Here is a 16782-nt window from a genome sequence, read left to right on the forward strand (position 1 = left end):
CACCTGGACACATAGTGCCATTCTCCTCAAAACTGTTTGCAAACTTTCTGTTTGTTGGTTTCTAGGGTTTAGGTTTTAGTCTTTTCTTTTCATTTCGTTTCTTTTATTCTGTCTATAATTTATTTTCCTTTCTTTCTCCTCTTCTTTCTGTCTTCCTTTCCTTTGTTTTCTCTCTTGTTCACTCCTTTCTTTCTTCCTTCTTTTCTCCTCCCTTCCCTTCGTTTTTCATTGAAACTTTCATCCATTCTTTCTATTTCTGTCAACGTTTGGGGTGGGGATAGGTAGAGAAAAGGGTTGAAAAAACAACCCCACCACCACCAAGAACAACAGGGGAGAGGCTGCTGATTCCTCTGAACCCTCTGACGATGAGGTCCCGAGTTCACTGTGTGCGTTGGCTTATGATTGGAATGATTGTCACCTTCCCTGGCCTTTCCCTCTGCTTCCCGGCTTTGTCGATACGGATGGGGAAATCCCAGCGCAGGATGGTCTTTGTCAGCCGACGGAATGTGGCTGCCTAACGGTGGGGTGAACATTCTGGTTAAAGCCCCCCCCCCTTCTCACCTGACCCTTCCCCCCACCCCATCCCACCCCTCGTGGGGATGAGACTGAGTGGGAATGGTAGTTCTGGAAGGAACGCTGAGCGTGAATATTATTAAAGCTCTGCACTTGCGTGACACATGTGAGATAGTACTGACTCCTTTTTATTCAACGTATGCATATCGACCTTCGTAGGCCAATATTCTGGAATCGTAGTGGTCCATATGAATTTAATACAACTGAAAAAGAAACGTCAAATAATATTATAGAGACACAGACGCGCACGCGCGCACAAACACCTACACACACACGCACGCACACACACGCGCACACACACACACACACACACACACACACACACACACACACACACACACACACACACACACACACAAGTTTCAAGTTTTAATTATCCTTTCACTCCTGTTGGAGTATGGAGGATTACTGCAAAATAATCTTTTCGTGGCCAGAACAAACATTTCCAAATACACAACAATGTCAGATAAAAGTTGAGAAAACACAAATGTCTTTTAACTCCAAAAGTATAACTAGGCAACATTTGCAAATCTAATCATCTTACTTACAGCTAAAATGACTTTTTTGCCTCCTTTGAGCATATTACAAAAATTAAAAACCGATTTTGGAGACAAATATTTTTTAGGAACATATCTATTTCGTAACTGATCATAATTGGGACATTCCATTATAACTGAAATGAAACTCATCACCAATCACAGACATGTTACAAACCTTACAAAATCGTAACTCGGTATGCCTTTGTGTCTCCCTGTTTCTATTTCCAGCTTATGATTACTACTTCGAAATCTGAAGAAGCTGATAACATAATTATCAGGCATTTGACTTATATATTTTACTCTACCAAATCCACTTTTGAAATTTCGATAAAACAAACATTTACTACTCGCCTCTAGAGCATGTCTCCATAGATTTTGAAAACTATCTCTCAACACACACACACACACACACACACACACACACACACACACACACACTGCACTGAACAGTATCAGAAACATTAATGTTTCGTGATGATCATATAGACAAAGGCATGGTTTTCATCAAGACTGTAATAAGCATGGTAAACTGTCAAAGCAGTCCGATCTGTGTTCAAAGTAGCCATGCATCACTCTTCTTCTGCTGCAGTGGAGAGCTGCTTTCTCGCCCTCATTGGTTTATAAAGCAACGCCAGGGAGGTTTATGTACACAGGCCGTGCGGACAACAGAAGATAGCAATTGGAAACCACACTTCCTGTTTCCAAACACTGACGGAAGGATGTCGATCACTGAGGGGTGTGTGTTGTGTGTGCGTGTGCGTGCCTTTGTGTGTGTGTATGTGTGTGCTTGAGTATCAGTGTGTGTGTGTGTGTGTGTGTGTGTGTGTGTGTACGTGCGTGTGTATGTGTATTTCTCTCAAAGTATGTGTATGTTGAGAACGTGTGTATGTAAGTATGTATGTATGTGTGTGTGTGTGTGCGCGCGCGCGCTCGCGCTCACTCACTCACTAGTCTGTGTGCGTCTCTGTGTGTGCGTGCATGCATGCGTGTTTATGTGTGTGTGTGTCTGTGTGTGTGCGCGCGCGCGCGCGCGTCTTACACATATTCATGCATGTATGTAGATATATACATATGTTTGCAATTCCTTAGCTTCGCGAGTGTGCTTATGCTTTTCTACACGATATATTCACCTTCCTACGTAATAAGTATGTATGCATGTATGTGTGTGTGTATGTATAATATATAATACTCACCCCTATCCACCCCCTACGACTGGCTAGCAACAACAACAGCAGCAGCTGCAGCCGAATGCCAGACAGCCAGACAGACCGGCAGCAGACAACCAGCAGTACAGCGCGTGCTGTGAACGTTGGCTCTCTCTCTCTCTCTCTCGTGGGTGTCGTGGGCTGGGGGAAAGAGGCTGCCTAACGGGGGCAGGTAAGTCATCAAGCCCCGCACAGCTAACATGAAAGCACACAGGTAGACACCGTGTGACCCCAGCTGCCACCTACAACCCAGCTGCCTTCCTTTTTCTCTCGTTTTCTTTCGAACATCTACTATTGTATCTAGTTGTAACACCCCAACCTGGAAATCAACCTGCTGTGGAGGGATATAGATTCTACTGCAACTGCTGAAACTCCATCGTTTGAGTCTTCTGTCCTAACGACTCACCACCACCACCACCACCACCAAGGATCAGCATCAATGGCAGAAAGGGAAGGCGGCTGAAGGAAGGTGGGGAAAAACAATAGGAGAGAAGAACGTGGTGTTGTAGAATCTTCCAGAATCCTTCCCAGCAAGGTGATCTGCCGGTACACCGCACGGAGTGAGAAAGACCAGACCCCGACACACGGAGTTTGTTTTGGCCAGCTTGACGCTTCTCTCACCTTCTTTGCCTTGTTTTCTGTCAATTTGTTGTGAGAGTGTGTGTGCTCCCGACTTCACCGTCCTTTTCGTTGTCATCATCATCATCATCATCACCACCAGTCAACGTTTTTTGCTGCTTTGAGGACAAGCTGCGGTTTGTTTCGAATGGTGAGAAATCTGCACGCCACGTTGTTTTGAAGCTGAGATTCTCGGTTTAAGATGTGAAGGACGTCAGACCGCCATTGGTTGACCATTAATTGCTCTGCCTTTCACCGTGGTCAGCTGACGTCCGGGGCACTTCTCCTCGGTCAGAACAGGTGTCATTGATGAGTGGTGCCCGTCAGCAGCAGCCAGGAGAAGCGACAGGGCCTTGGTGGTGTCCGTCATCTCTCTGCGTCTTTCGTGTCCCCAGTCGACCACATGCACGTTTTGGGGCGATGAAATGAATAGGTGCAACACTCTTCAGTCATCCCTCGAGGCATCACTTTCCAGTCAACCATCCTGGCAACGCTTTCCATTTAACCCTTCAGGAAATTATTTTCCATCCAATCCTCTGGGAAACGCTTTCAGCTAAAACTTCGGGAAAAGCTTTCCAGCCAAAACTTCGGGACAAGCTTTCCAGCCAAAACTTCAGTTCGGGGAACGCTTTCCGGCCGATTGTTAGAGAAACGCTTTCCAGCCAATCCTTCGGAAACACTTTCCAGCTAACCCTTGGGAAATACTTTTCAGGCCACCCGGCAGTTTCGCGTCATCACTTTCAAGGGAGTGTTCTTCACAATGACAGTGATTTTTCGGAAACGCTGCCCCCAAAGCCTCCTACATTGACAGCCTGCAGGTAACGCCTTTCAGTGTCACAGTCTTGTTTCAACTTGCCAGAAGAGATCCAAGTTTTCACACTTCCGGGAGAGTCCGATCACTGTCCCACCAGAGGTGTGGATGACTGACGTAATAACAAAGCCCCCCCACCCCCACCTTACCATCTGTGCGGACAGTTGAGTGATATCGAAGCCGAGTTCAACGTGCAGCAAAAGGTTCAGGTACGTGCGAGTGTGTACGTGTGAATGTACGTGTGTGCGTGTACGTATTTGAGAGAGAGAGAGAGAGAGTGTGTGTGTGTGTGTGTGCTTTTAAAAGACTGTTGATTTGACATTGATTTGATTTTAATGTTTTCAATTCTCCATTCTCTTACCCCCGAGTGAAGGGAACAAAATCATATGGCTGGTCTTTTGGAAGGACGAGAACAGATGCATGCATACAATGGGAGGGTTAAGCAAATAAGGCAGTTAAACCATTGGTGATTGTAAACGTGTACGCTCCCGACCTCTCAAAGGCAGGTGATACTTTTCATTTGTCCGTGCCTGTGAAACAGGTATATGTATACACGTGTTTGTGTGTGTGTGTGTGTGTGTGTGTGTGTGTGTGTGTGTGTGTGTGTGTGCATGTATGCGTTGTGTGTGTGTGTGTGTGTGTGTGTGTGTTTAATGTTCTGTCACACATACTGGTGATTGTAGACTTATTTTTAAGTATTAGTTTTCACATTTGAACGTTATCGTTCCAAAAAGATATGAAAGGATGGGTGGTGAATGGTGGGGGAAACTGGTAGGAGGAGGGTGAAATCAAAGGTGAATATTTGAAATTAATATTGAAGTACAATGAAAGAAAATTGCCTAATGGGCTTCGTAAATGCGGAGTAATTGATTTAACAAGAGAAACAAGTGATAATGAATGTAAAAAGTCACAAACATCAACGTTCCCAGTGACTGGTGATGACACTTTCTCGCAGGTAAGGCTTCATCAAATCACAGTCGAAAGTTATATGTTGAACTGTCATGTCACTGAAACAAATGCATTTGATATAAGGCAATATCTTGTCCGTAATTAATTAGATAATAGTTTAAAATTAAACTAAAAACTGGTCTGCGAATCAAACGGAGTGTCCAATGATGAGGCTTTATAGCTGGATTGAAGCACTTACAAAAAGTCTCTTTCCAATATTTTACTCATTTCCTTGTATGACAACAGACAATATACCTTTATATTAACCAGTCAAATTCTTTGCTCCTCTTTTCGCTGCTCTGTATGCTTGGTCGTTATAAAGGAATCCAGTATTGGATGGTATCCGACAAAAAATCAACATCTGCGCCTTTCACAGCTAGGGAATGTAATGAATACTTAATTTCAAACAATATTCTCTTAAAGGGGGGTAAACTTTTTAAGACTGACTGAGAAGCAACACAAAAAGGATATTACTTGTCGTCAATGGTATCTGAACAAGACAGTTCAAAACCATAAGGATGGCCACTAACTCATCTGTAAAAAAAGAAAAAAGAAAAAAAAAAAGTGTCCCTTTCCTAAATATGAATATTCCGTTTTCAGGCTAGGAATCACAAAAGCATATCCAGCGCTGCTACCATCCAGTCATCAGTGTAAACTCTGAAATGCGTGTGTGTGTTTGTCCTTTCTCTATGTGTATATCCCTATCTGTGTGTGTGTATGTGTATGTGTGTGTGTGTGTGCGTGCGTGTGTGTGTGTGTTCGCGCGCGCGCGCGAGCGTGTGAGCGTGCGCGCGCGTGTGTTATGTTTGCTTTTGTTTTGTTTTTTCAATTTCCCTCCCCCAGCTGGCCTTTCATTGATGTCGTCGGCTCGTCTTTGTTTTCTTTATTGTTGAAATCCGGAGTTCAGCTTGTTTTGTAGCCTTGGGTGGCCCTTGTTGTATTGATGAAGACGGGTTGATTTGATGTGACTGGTCCCACTGCCCCGTGACCACTGCAACCTCCTTGTATCGGTGGGTGTTGAATAGATTGAGACCTTCTTCTTCAGTGCTGTTACCCGCTTAATCAGCATTCCATTTCTTGGAAACTATAGCGTACTTCAAAACTCATACGAATTTAAATAGTATTGCCTGCATACTTTCTTTTATAGTACCTTTTTGGTCTCCAAGAGCCACGAGCTGTCAAAATTGAAATGATGTCATCCAACTTACACTCGAAGCCTACGTCAGTTTCAGCGTGAATTGAAAATTATTTTCTCACCATAATAATTGAAATGACGAAGAGGTTTGCCTGACTGATCCCGCATGACGCAGGTGGCGTCAAAAAGCTGGACCGGAACAAACATCACAAGAGTCTGGAGCAAAGGCCACGTCTCCCGGTGCTGCCCTTGTTAATTAACTTGTGTTTAGCCCCCTCCCCTTTCCCACACCTGATGGCATTCATCTGATACAGTAAGCCGAGATCAGGAGTGGCGCTGACTATCCTTCATCTCCAGCTGTTGTGACCTCATTCAGTTCACATCAACGTAATATTACAGTCTAATCGCTGACGTTCGTTGCACGACCTCGATAGTGACGCGTAAAAAACAGAAAATTAGCTAAGAGGTGGCTGGAACATCAACTGGCTTTGAGAACAAGAGCATAGACACACAAACGGGCTCGGGTGCATGTCAGTGAATGCTGCACTGGGGCGTGAAATTTTGATGTGGACCAAAACAACCCCGTCTTCGCTCGCTCGTCTCTTCCTTCTCTCTCTCTCGTGAGACCTGGGTTTGCTGCTTACGTCAAAAGTGTAATGATGTCATTAAGTCCTCTCACTCTGGTTGTTGTGGGTTATTGCCGACACTAAAGGCGGTTTTTTTCCTTCGTCGTTGTTGAAAGTTTGACAGATATCCAGAGTGCATCGTTGGTACTACATCTAATGTTAGTGTTTGTGTTGTGGCTTATCATTTTTTTCAAGAAGTTATGGGATTGGTTTCTGTTGTCTAAATAACGCTTGGTGAAGTGTTTTGTGGCTTATCATTTGTTTTTCAAGAAGTTATGGGATTGGTTTCTGTTGTCTAAATAACGCTTGGAGAAGTGTATTGCAGGCATACAACATACTGTGTGCCATGTCTCCGACAGACTGGTCTTTGGGAATGTCGCCGTTACCAGCATTCCCGGTGAAGGCCTAGTCTTGGCGAAGATAGAACTTTGACTGATGCAGTCTCTGAACCAAAGCGGAACTGTATCTGTAGCCTCACCGATATCATTCTCATTGACTGTCATTGAGGGGAAAATGCCAAGTCTGTACAAATAATGATGATAATGGGATGGATGACGATGATGATAACAATAACAACATAAATTTAAATAATAGTAATAACAATAATACATCTAGACTAGAACTTTATTATAGTGGAGAGTGTCCTGCCCAAGTTACATCCCACTCTCGGCCAAAAGGATTGTAGGAAAGTCGACGTTGGTATGGTCCCCAAAAGGGCCAGCTTGCTCCCACGGCTGCAGCGCTAAGAGTCAGTGCAATATTGCCTCCTGGTGGAAAACATAAGAATGTCAGCTGGCCCCACTCCCACTGTGGCTGTTCTGGTGTGCTGGTGGCCTCGTGGACACAGAGCTCACGAAGAACACAAAAGAGACGCTGTGTCCCGAACTCTTGTCCCGTTTTTGTCCACTCCCACCTCCGCCCTTCCCACCCCTTCCCCCTTCTTCGCCTCACCTGTCGCACCTCGTGACACCATAACTGGTCATCTGGGCATTGGTCTTTCGGGTGTGGTGTCTGTAACTCTTGACCACATCGATCGCGATGTGAAATCTTTGACTACAGTGACTTCCCCTAGTAATTAAGGAACTGAGTACTTCCTCTTGATTTGTTTACGAGCAACGGTTGGGACCAAGCCGCCGGCAACCTGCCGAATTTGTTAGATAGTAACGCACACACTACATAATCATATTAACACATACACAGTTTTAGCGTCAACCGTGGTGTCCTGTTTAGCGTGCACATGGTGCACGTTAAAGAACTCTCCACAACAGTGGAGTTTTCTAAGTGAGGTGAGCCTGTAGGAGGAAAAAATTAATTGGGGAGGTAATCATTGAACCCCAGAAAGACACAAGAGATTGCCAGTGTAGTATTGCTTCGCGCTCCCCCAAGCCAGAATTTACCACGGGGAAAATGTGTTGTGACAAGAAAGCAACACCAGACAACACCAGAAAAATAAAACAAACACAACACACACACACACACACACACACACACACACACACAAAAAGAGGGCTCTTACTCTTCGATGTTGTGCTGGAATGAAGAATCGGCAGCAAGTTGAGTTTAGCCCCGTAGAGCAGAGGAATGCTGACTTGTAACTCAAACCCAGCATGGCGACAGCTGCCTGGAATACCCCCGTCTGCAGCAGGCTTTTCCTGGTGCCAGTCATGCACTGCTTGCCGGTGACGTTCAAGTGCACTGACGTCATAAATTCTTCCTGTGCAGTCTGGCTGTAGGCCTACTGTTGAGGGAGAAAAAAACAACATCATGTACCTGAAAGTGTTTCGCATTTCAACTCATGTATGTAATACATGTTGTGTCAGAAAAAGAACGAACAAAAACAGTGATGGGTTGCATAGCGGTCTTTGCAGTGTGTAGATTGTTCGTCGTTAAGAGTTTCCTTTGTGGGGAAATTCTTGGAATAAAGCAAACTTATCATTCTGAGACTGATTTTAAACATGTTAACCAGCCTTGGGCTGCGCCAGCGATAGACGTAAAAAAAAAAAAGCGAAACAAAAGTGTGGAAGAAATTTAATAAATTGCTGCTTTAGAGGCAGGCACGTAGCCTACATAGTTGCTATGATCACAAAGATTAATGACAGTTCTTTGAGGGTAAGACTTTATTTCCCTTTTTGAAACTGACGAATAAAGAGTCTCTTGATTGCAAAATAAAAGGTTTACAGGGTTGTTGTTTGTGTTGTTGTTGTTTTTATCAAGACAGCAGACCCCCCCTTTTTTTTAATTCTTTTAATTTTTTTCTTTCTTTTTTTAAAGCACGGGCAGCGAACATAAGTACAATGTCCTGGACATGTGGATCCGCTGAAGTGCTTTCTGTTCAGTGTCAGGACTGCTTGCATTATACCCACGTTACAGGACGTAGGGGGTGTGGCGCACGTGAGGAGTGAGGATGGGTGAATTGACAAAGGGGGTGTGGGAGGTGGCGGGGAGGGGGGTGTCTCAAATGAAAAGAATCTGATTGCGGTATTAGGAGTTCTACACACTTTTAAGTTAATTGATGTGTACTTTATTAGACTATCTCAGATAAGAAATAACTTCAGGCCTCTTAAAAAACACATATTAAAGCATACTATTCATACCATTTATCATCAAAATGGAAATGAAATATCATATGCAAAAAATATATATACAATGGGTTAGAAAGTTCACGTCTACAAATATTCCATAATTACATATCTCAAATAGTAAAACATCAGATTTAACACATACACACGCGCGCGCGCACGCACGCACACACTCGCACGCACCCACACCAATCCACCCACTCACACACGCACGCACACACAGACACACACACACACAACTTCCTTTTCTGGCCCGCTCATTCAAACAAACTTCATACAACACAAGATACGAGTACATGCTCGTTCAGTGGGAGCACCGGTGTGGGGTGAAAGCTGACTTGTCTTCCGTACCGTTATTTATTACACGTGCCCCACAAGGGGACGGCTACAGGGCTCTCTTCTCTTTCTGTCGGTCATCTGTTGTGATGCTGGTCTCCAGTATTTGGTGAACCGACTCCAGTTTGAAACACTGATCGATTCTGGCATCTTCTTAGCTTGGTGTTAAATGGGAACGAGTCCGTTAGTTAACGTGGACGAACATTTTCTTAGCAACAGTAGTTCAAGACTTTCGAAGAACTGAAATTCGTGCCTTGATTACAGCAATAATACCTGACAGGCTGAATGGAACGACACTATTGGGGGAAAAAGTGGCGAGTCACTGAACTGGTCGATTACCGATCTCCTTAAAAAAAATCCAAAAAAAATCTAGACACCGAGAGGGCGAAAACGGATCACCAGCATCCAGGCCAACAACCCTGCACACTGCACCCGCTCAACTCAGTCCTGAAGCTTTCACTTTCCGCAACACAAATCACAGCGTGTTTTCTTTGGAATCAAGTCTCCAGCAACAGGCAAATCCTTCACTCATGAACTCTCACAATTCAGCCAGTGAGAAGACAAGATTTCGGCCGGGCTGTCGAATCTCTTTTTTTCCTGTGCATGTTGAACGAAGGTTCCCGCTCTGAGGCCCCCCTCCCATTCCCTCCCCGCCCCCTCCCCTCCCCCCGAGCGAGCCAAGTGCACAATCTATAACAAGTTGTGGGGAAATAAAAGTTCGGTCATTTACGAGTATTCTTGAGTTTGCTGGGTATGTTCGGAAATTTGCAGATTAGCTTTACGATCGGCCATGTGATGTGGTGTTGATTAATTGCAGTGGATGCCATGCCTTTACGTCTTGAAGTGACTCATCAGGCGTTGCTATTCCCTGACTGCTTACTGAAGTGACTGATTAATTCATATGGATGCTTGTATAGCAATTATTCTCGGTCAGAGACCAAGCTCTAAGCTCTTTACAAACACGTAGTCATTTGCACAACAGGCTGTCTAACTGGGTACAGCCGGCTGTCAGCTGCATTCAGACTCTCGTCATTCGTTTTATGTGTCAGTCAGTCTCGCTTCAGTCACGCACGCATCCACACACACACACACGCACGCACGCACGCACGCACGCACGTGTATATTTATCTGTAGATAAAGACCCCACCAAATGGAAGAAGCTCCCGAAGATTGGGGATGAGCCTCTGACATTGAGAGAGATTAATTTGATACCCGCTCACAGGCGTTTTTCTTTGCCGGTCCTTAATTTGCATTGTCTGAAAAGACTGAAGAGCAGTCGATAGTCACTGAGGAAAAACAACAACAAATGTTAGTATAAACCTGCACGTGATGACCCTTTCCCCTCTCCCTCAACAGAATACGCTGCTTTCTCCAACACCCACTCCTCGACAGTCTTTGTGCGTGCATTGTTGAGGGGTGTGTTGCTCCCAGGTTTTTTTTCAGAAGCTGTGAACTTTGTTGGTTTAAATAATCTTTAATTGTTCAACAATATACATGATTACAATGCAATGAATGACAAAAGAGCATCAACAAGCTTAAACTTTGTGAACTTTGTTGTTTTTCATTTGTATTCTCTTCACCTTAAATACCTTCACACGTGTACGGCACAGACTGAAGAGAACGCAGTGGACAAGGAAAAAAACAGAAAAAAAGGAAAGAAGGACGAGGTACTATTGTAGAGAAAGGTCTTCACTCAGTAACGTTAAGAACAAAGCAGTTATTTGACGTCATTATCTAGTGACGTATATGTGACGTAATGTAGAGAGAGAGAGAGAGAGAGAGGGAGCATGAATTTCTGAGGCTGGATAAAGAACAAAAAACGTTTCAGTTAACTTCGGGTCATGAACGCACTTTTAGAGCAAAACTAAGTAGTGACTCTAAGCTTTCGAGGACATCCCTTTCATAAAATCATCTCTGTTTTGTAATTACATAAGGCAATTAATGTTTTGAATACATACAACTACAACTAACAGAGGGGGGGGGATGGTGTGTCCTGTGGGGCAGTTTATAAAGAATAATTACCAATCTAATATCATCATAAAAAAATCATCATCTCAGATGAATAGATTATAAATAAATAAACGAACGAATCATCAATCAGTCTGAACAAAAAGGGGTATCTGCATCAGTTGTACTCTCTTCAGCTGCGCAGTACGCCAAAGCTTAATCACTTCGTCATTTGTTGGGGCGTAATGTGCGTACACACCTTAGCACGCGTGCTTGTGTGTGTGTGTGTGTGTGTGTGCCGTAAGTGCAGTAGTTGAGGAATTTGCAGGATGTCTTTGAGACTTGTGGTACCGGAGGAGGGAGCTTGGGTTGCTGGCTGTCTCCGTTAATTCAGGCTGACTGCCACTGACGTCACTGGTTCTAGTGCCGGCCTCCAAAAGACGCACACTTGTTGGCACTGGTGGTCTCGGATGAAGTTGTTGGTAGGGGAGGGAGGACTCTTTTTTTTTTTTTAAAGGTAGGGGTGGTGGAGGTGTATGGGGCGATTGACGCAAGCAGACTCCATCTCCGTTCTGTCTGTCTGTCTGTCGCTTTTTCCTGCGCCACGAGACAGAGAAACCCTTGCAGATTCCTGAAATAGTGAATCTGAAAGTGCGCGCGCGCACACACACACACACACACACACACACACACATATATATATATATATATATATATATATTTTTTTTTTTTTTTTTTTTTTTTTTTTTTTTACATGTGGGTAACTTTTGATCCGTCTCAGTGTCTGTGTGTATGCATGACGCTCTGTTTGTGTATGTTCTGTCCACGAGGACTAATGATATCGTTCTGATCAGTCAGGGTTTGGGGTTGTTGTTTTGTTGTTGTTGTTTGATTCCCCTTGCGCAAGTCGCCAAAAACAGACAAACAAACAAACACAAAACGGAATGAGAAACAAGAACAGTAACTCTTGGCTGCTTTAAGGGGCACCTCATCACCGCTGACAGCTTTCCCCTCAGGTGGTACACCGGTGAATACAGTTTGAATGTTAAGGTTAAAGGACCCATAGCTTTCAAAGGCCACCGGGGCAGTGAATTCATGTCCACTGTGGCTGGGTGTCGGTATAGGAAGGTGGGACCCGATCCTCCGTGTCCACTGCTTTCAACCTTCCCCCAGCCGAGCTCAGGTGGGGACACTCTTTCACGCCTGGATGGAGTGAAGAAAATCGGAGTCCTTTTCCTTTCCCCGGGACACAGCATCATGTCGAAACGGCATCTCCAACCCTCATCACTGCTGAATACTGGATTGCAAGAACAGCGACGTCGCCCCCTGAATAAGAAATACAGAGGGGGAAAAACAGGGGGTGGGTGGGGGGGGGGGATGTTTCTTGGCTTATTTCTATGTGCCTGTGATTTACCTGTGCTCCAGCTGATGGGAAGTGCTACACAGCAATTGCTTGAAGTTGTTTCCCTTTAAATGGCAAACAGTTGCTGTTCTTATTTATCATTCACTGCCTGGGGCTCCTGGCCACGTTTCCATTTCGTTTCACTCTCCGAGGCTTTGAAACAGATTCCCACAACAGAATCAATATATACTGTATTATATATGTATATACGCATAAATATGTGAGTAATAAGAGCAATATTCATGGCAAGTGATATAAAAAGAAAAGAAATCACACACATGGAGAAGAGAGAGAGAGAACTATGACATTACCTCTCTCTGTGCATTAGACGAATTTAGAAAGTTATTCTTCGTTATCAAATATATAATATTATATGTGTAGAAAAAGTAAACGACTTCGTTTTAATGACATACCATACTAAGTGAATATGACTAAGTAATATCAGTGACAGGCTGTGGGAATACAATGTTGATTTTTGCAACATCCGAACAGGTCCTCCTTCCACCTCAAGTGCATGACAACTCGCGTGGATGAGGGTGCTTGGATAAAGATGCAACATGCGGCTATCTATATTTAGCAATACTTTGAAAAAACAACAACATTTATGTCAGCTGATAAGCAGAGAAGCTAATGCCTGATGCGCTCTGCTTTGATCGAAACACCTGTCGCTTGATATCCCGCCCCCAGTGCAGGTGTGAGAAGAAGGGATTAATATAACATGCGCCATTCTGCATGCCTGCTGCCAGTATCGCGATGGGATCGTCATACGTTCCGCAATGCCGTGTGACGCAAGAAGCATATTTGATCCTGGTGAGAATGCGCCTCCCTGCGCATGAACGACAGACTGGCATGCACGCTCATACATAACTGTACACGTGCAGAAAGACAGAGAGCGGTGGAGAGAGAGAGAGAGAGATGTAGACCCAGGCCGTGAGAACGGCTCGTGGCCATGATTTCTCCTGTTGGTGTCCTACAGGAGCCAGAAGTTGCACACCTGCCTGCCTGGCATTTTCCGCCCGTCTTCTGGCACCCTCCGCATTCTCTCCTCTCGCACGGCCTTGTCGTCTATATATAGACGTGTGCTTCGCTTCATTGACCTGCGTTTGGTTGATGGAAAATTGAGTAGGTCAAAAGATGATAAATGCGGGTTTTTTTGTTTTTTTTCTTTCTTTGTCTTTTTATTTCCTCACCGAAAGGTAAAAATTATGGATGCGTCAAAATGAACTACAGAGAAGCAACTGCCGACAGAAACTGGGGGACTATAGTTACCCCAACATGAGTTGTGTGTCTCGGTTTCTGACAAATGCGCATCATCGATAAATGGAACTGCTTTATGATGGTGTGATTGTAGAAATACTGTTTGCAGCGCATATATTCATGATGATTGTTTTAGTGTAAATGAATGTATAATATAGTCATTATTACCAGAAATAGTACCTCCGAGGGATGATATTTCTGCAACAGTTGTGTTACTGACTTTCTGATGAAGATATTCCGATATTGATGAAACTATTATTATGATAGTAGTGATAATTGATAATAGCGGTAAGATTAATGATATATGTCATTGCTTTCCGGTCTTCACCACCATTATCATAACAGTCATCGAGTCGTCACAATGATCATTGCAGCAATAATAGTACTGGTAGATGTAGAGGTAGTAACAGTAGCAGCACATTGCAGTGCTATGTCGATTGATCAGTTGGTTCCCGTGCGTGCTTGTGGAATGTTAAATGTACTCCTGGGTGTGTGTGGAGAGGGGGGGGGGAGCCCACTTCTGGACATCCGTTTTAGTAGTCATCCATAGAAAGAGAAGACGTACATTACCAACATTTAGATCAGGTGCACCACATTCCAAATCCAAGCCCATCAGTTGATGACACAGAGAGCGAGGGAGAGAGAGAGGAGGGGGGGGGGTCTAGATGAGTTGGCTGGATTGGTGGGGGAGGGGGGAGAGGAGGAGGGAAGAAGAATGGGGTGAAGGTAGGGTGGGACAGTTCTTAAACTCGGAGATCATGCTGGTTCGATTTGCCAGTGAAGATACTGTATTCCTCAGCAAGCCGGCGGGGCCCCCTGTCCGTTCCCTTCATCTTCACGTCCAGTTCAAATAGCGCACTGAACACCTCCAGCCAGTGTGGAGTACCATTCATCTCCCGAAACCAAGGTAATCCCAGAGTACTCATAGTGCTGCCACCACGCCACGTTCAGGCAGGCGAAGTAGCTCAGAGCCTGAAATACATTGGGGCAGCAGCAATGGTCCGTCTCTGTCTGTCTGTCTGTCTGTCTGTCTGTCTGTCTCTCTCTCTCTCTGTGTGTCTGTGTGTCTTTGTGTTTACATGAAATTTATCATCATGTGTTTCTTTGTTCTTTCCTTCCTTCTTAAACGTAGCTAGAGAGAATCTGACTCCGCCGTGAAATCAGACTGGAAGCAGGAGCAAAAGACCCATCGATGGAAGGCAAAGACACTGGTCACTGCAGTCACCGTGCCGAGCAATGCTAAATGCACCGGATTGTTTAGCGAGGTCCACGGATTCCAGTCCCATATACGCACCGGAATTTTTACACCCCTTCCACTAGACTTGAGTGGTGGTCTGGGAGCTGGTCTTTCGAATGAGACGATAAACCGCGGTCCCTTGTGCAGCATGCATTCAAGGCACGTAAAAGTGGCAACCAATGGATTGTCCCTGACAAAAGCCTGTAGAGAAATCTACTCTGATAGTAAAACAGACACTGGCAAACGGGAAACAGCGGTACAGCACTGTGCCGTCCCACTCTACTCAGGGAGAGAAGCCCTAGCTTCATACCAAGAAACTTGCTTTGATAACAAGTAATATAACACAGTACAGTGCATTAGACTGCTGTTATTGTAACTCCATTTCATTTATGTATGCATGATTTCATTTTTTCTGTCTTTTGGAGGGAACAGAGTATCATGGAGGTCCCCATGGCTTGGGTCATCTGCAGCTGTCCACGCTACATGCTTTGAGACGCTAGCAAAGGGGCCTGTGCCGGCTCGACAGTCTCTTGCATAAAAGAAAGCAGCATTCCAGTTCCAAAGTTTTTGCTTTGTCTTTTGGTAGATGAAGATAGCCATAGAGTAACAGTGGCTGGTAGTATGATCATCTGGCAGTGTCAGCATCGGCACGGGCCCTGTCCAGACATAATGAGAGGATGGACAATGTTGGCAACAGTCCTGATTTGTTCTGGCATCTCTCTCTCTCTTTCTCTCTGTGTCTCTCTATCTGCTTGTCTGTCTCTCTTTCTTTCTCTGTCTCTCTCCCTCTCTCCCTCTCTATGCCTCTCTCTCTCTGTGCCATGACTGCAGGTTGTGTATATGAACGTGCCGTGGTGAAGGGGGTGGGGGGAGAGGATGTAGCATGTGTCATGTGTGGGTATGCTTGTTTGGTGTGTGTGAGCGTGGTGGTGGAAGGAGGAGTGTCTGCATGCTGTTTGTTTGTGTGTGCATGTATGTGTGTGTGTGTGTCTGTACTTTCTGTATGTATGTGTGCACGCGTGTGTGTATGCTTGCCTGTATGTACATGGATAAATATATGCGTGTGTGTGAGTATATATGTGTGCACGATGTATATATACATATACGTGTGTGTGTGCATGGTAGAAGTTGTCGATAAACACTGACAATAATGGGCAGCTTGTGTGAGAGGGCCGCTGGCTGCAGGGACGGCACTGCTCCTGTTTCATGTTGGTGACTGTGGGGCCGCTGGCTGAACCGCTGCAGGCAGGGAGGCAGGGAGGAAGGGAGGCAGGGAGGGAGGGAGGGAGGGAGGGAGGGAGGAAGGCAGGCAGGGAGGAAGGGAGGCAGGGAGGGAGGGAGGGAGGCAGGGAGGGAGGGAGGAAGGCTGCAGTGTACAGTGATGGTCATGTATGGCCCGTGGCCCATCCTCCAGCCACGTGCTGTGAAAGCTGGACAATCTGTGCCTGCCTGTCGAGGAGTCTGTGTGCTTGTTGTTGGCATCGGATTTCTGATCAGGCCGGGCTCTTCATCGTCTGTCCGTGTCTTGGTTTTGGTCTCTCCCCCCCTCTGATTTTCTCTCCCTCTCTC

At 45.1% G+C, this 16782-nt stretch overlaps 1 protein-coding gene across 3 annotated transcripts in view; it reads left to right on the plus strand.

Annotated features, from left to right (window-relative positions):
• The window catches only part of LOC143282905 (uncharacterized), a 315044-nt gene that overhangs the window by 35826 nt on the left and 262436 nt on the right, over positions 1–16782 (plus strand). The window contains exon 1 of one of the 3 annotated variants that reach the window (XM_076588813.1): positions 2440–3955. The exons of the other annotated variants lie outside the window; for them this stretch is intronic. The gene's annotated coding sequence lies outside the window, so the exon portion shown is untranslated. Of the gene's footprint in view, positions 1–2439; positions 3956–16782 lie in introns of those variants that run through there. 3 annotated transcript variants of the gene reach the window in all.

Source organism: Babylonia areolata, chromosome 1 (assembly GCF_041734735.1).
Source record: "Babylonia areolata isolate BAREFJ2019XMU chromosome 1, ASM4173473v1, whole genome shotgun sequence".
Classification (NCBI taxonomy): Eukaryota; Metazoa; Mollusca; class Gastropoda; order Neogastropoda; family Buccinidae; genus Babylonia; species Babylonia areolata.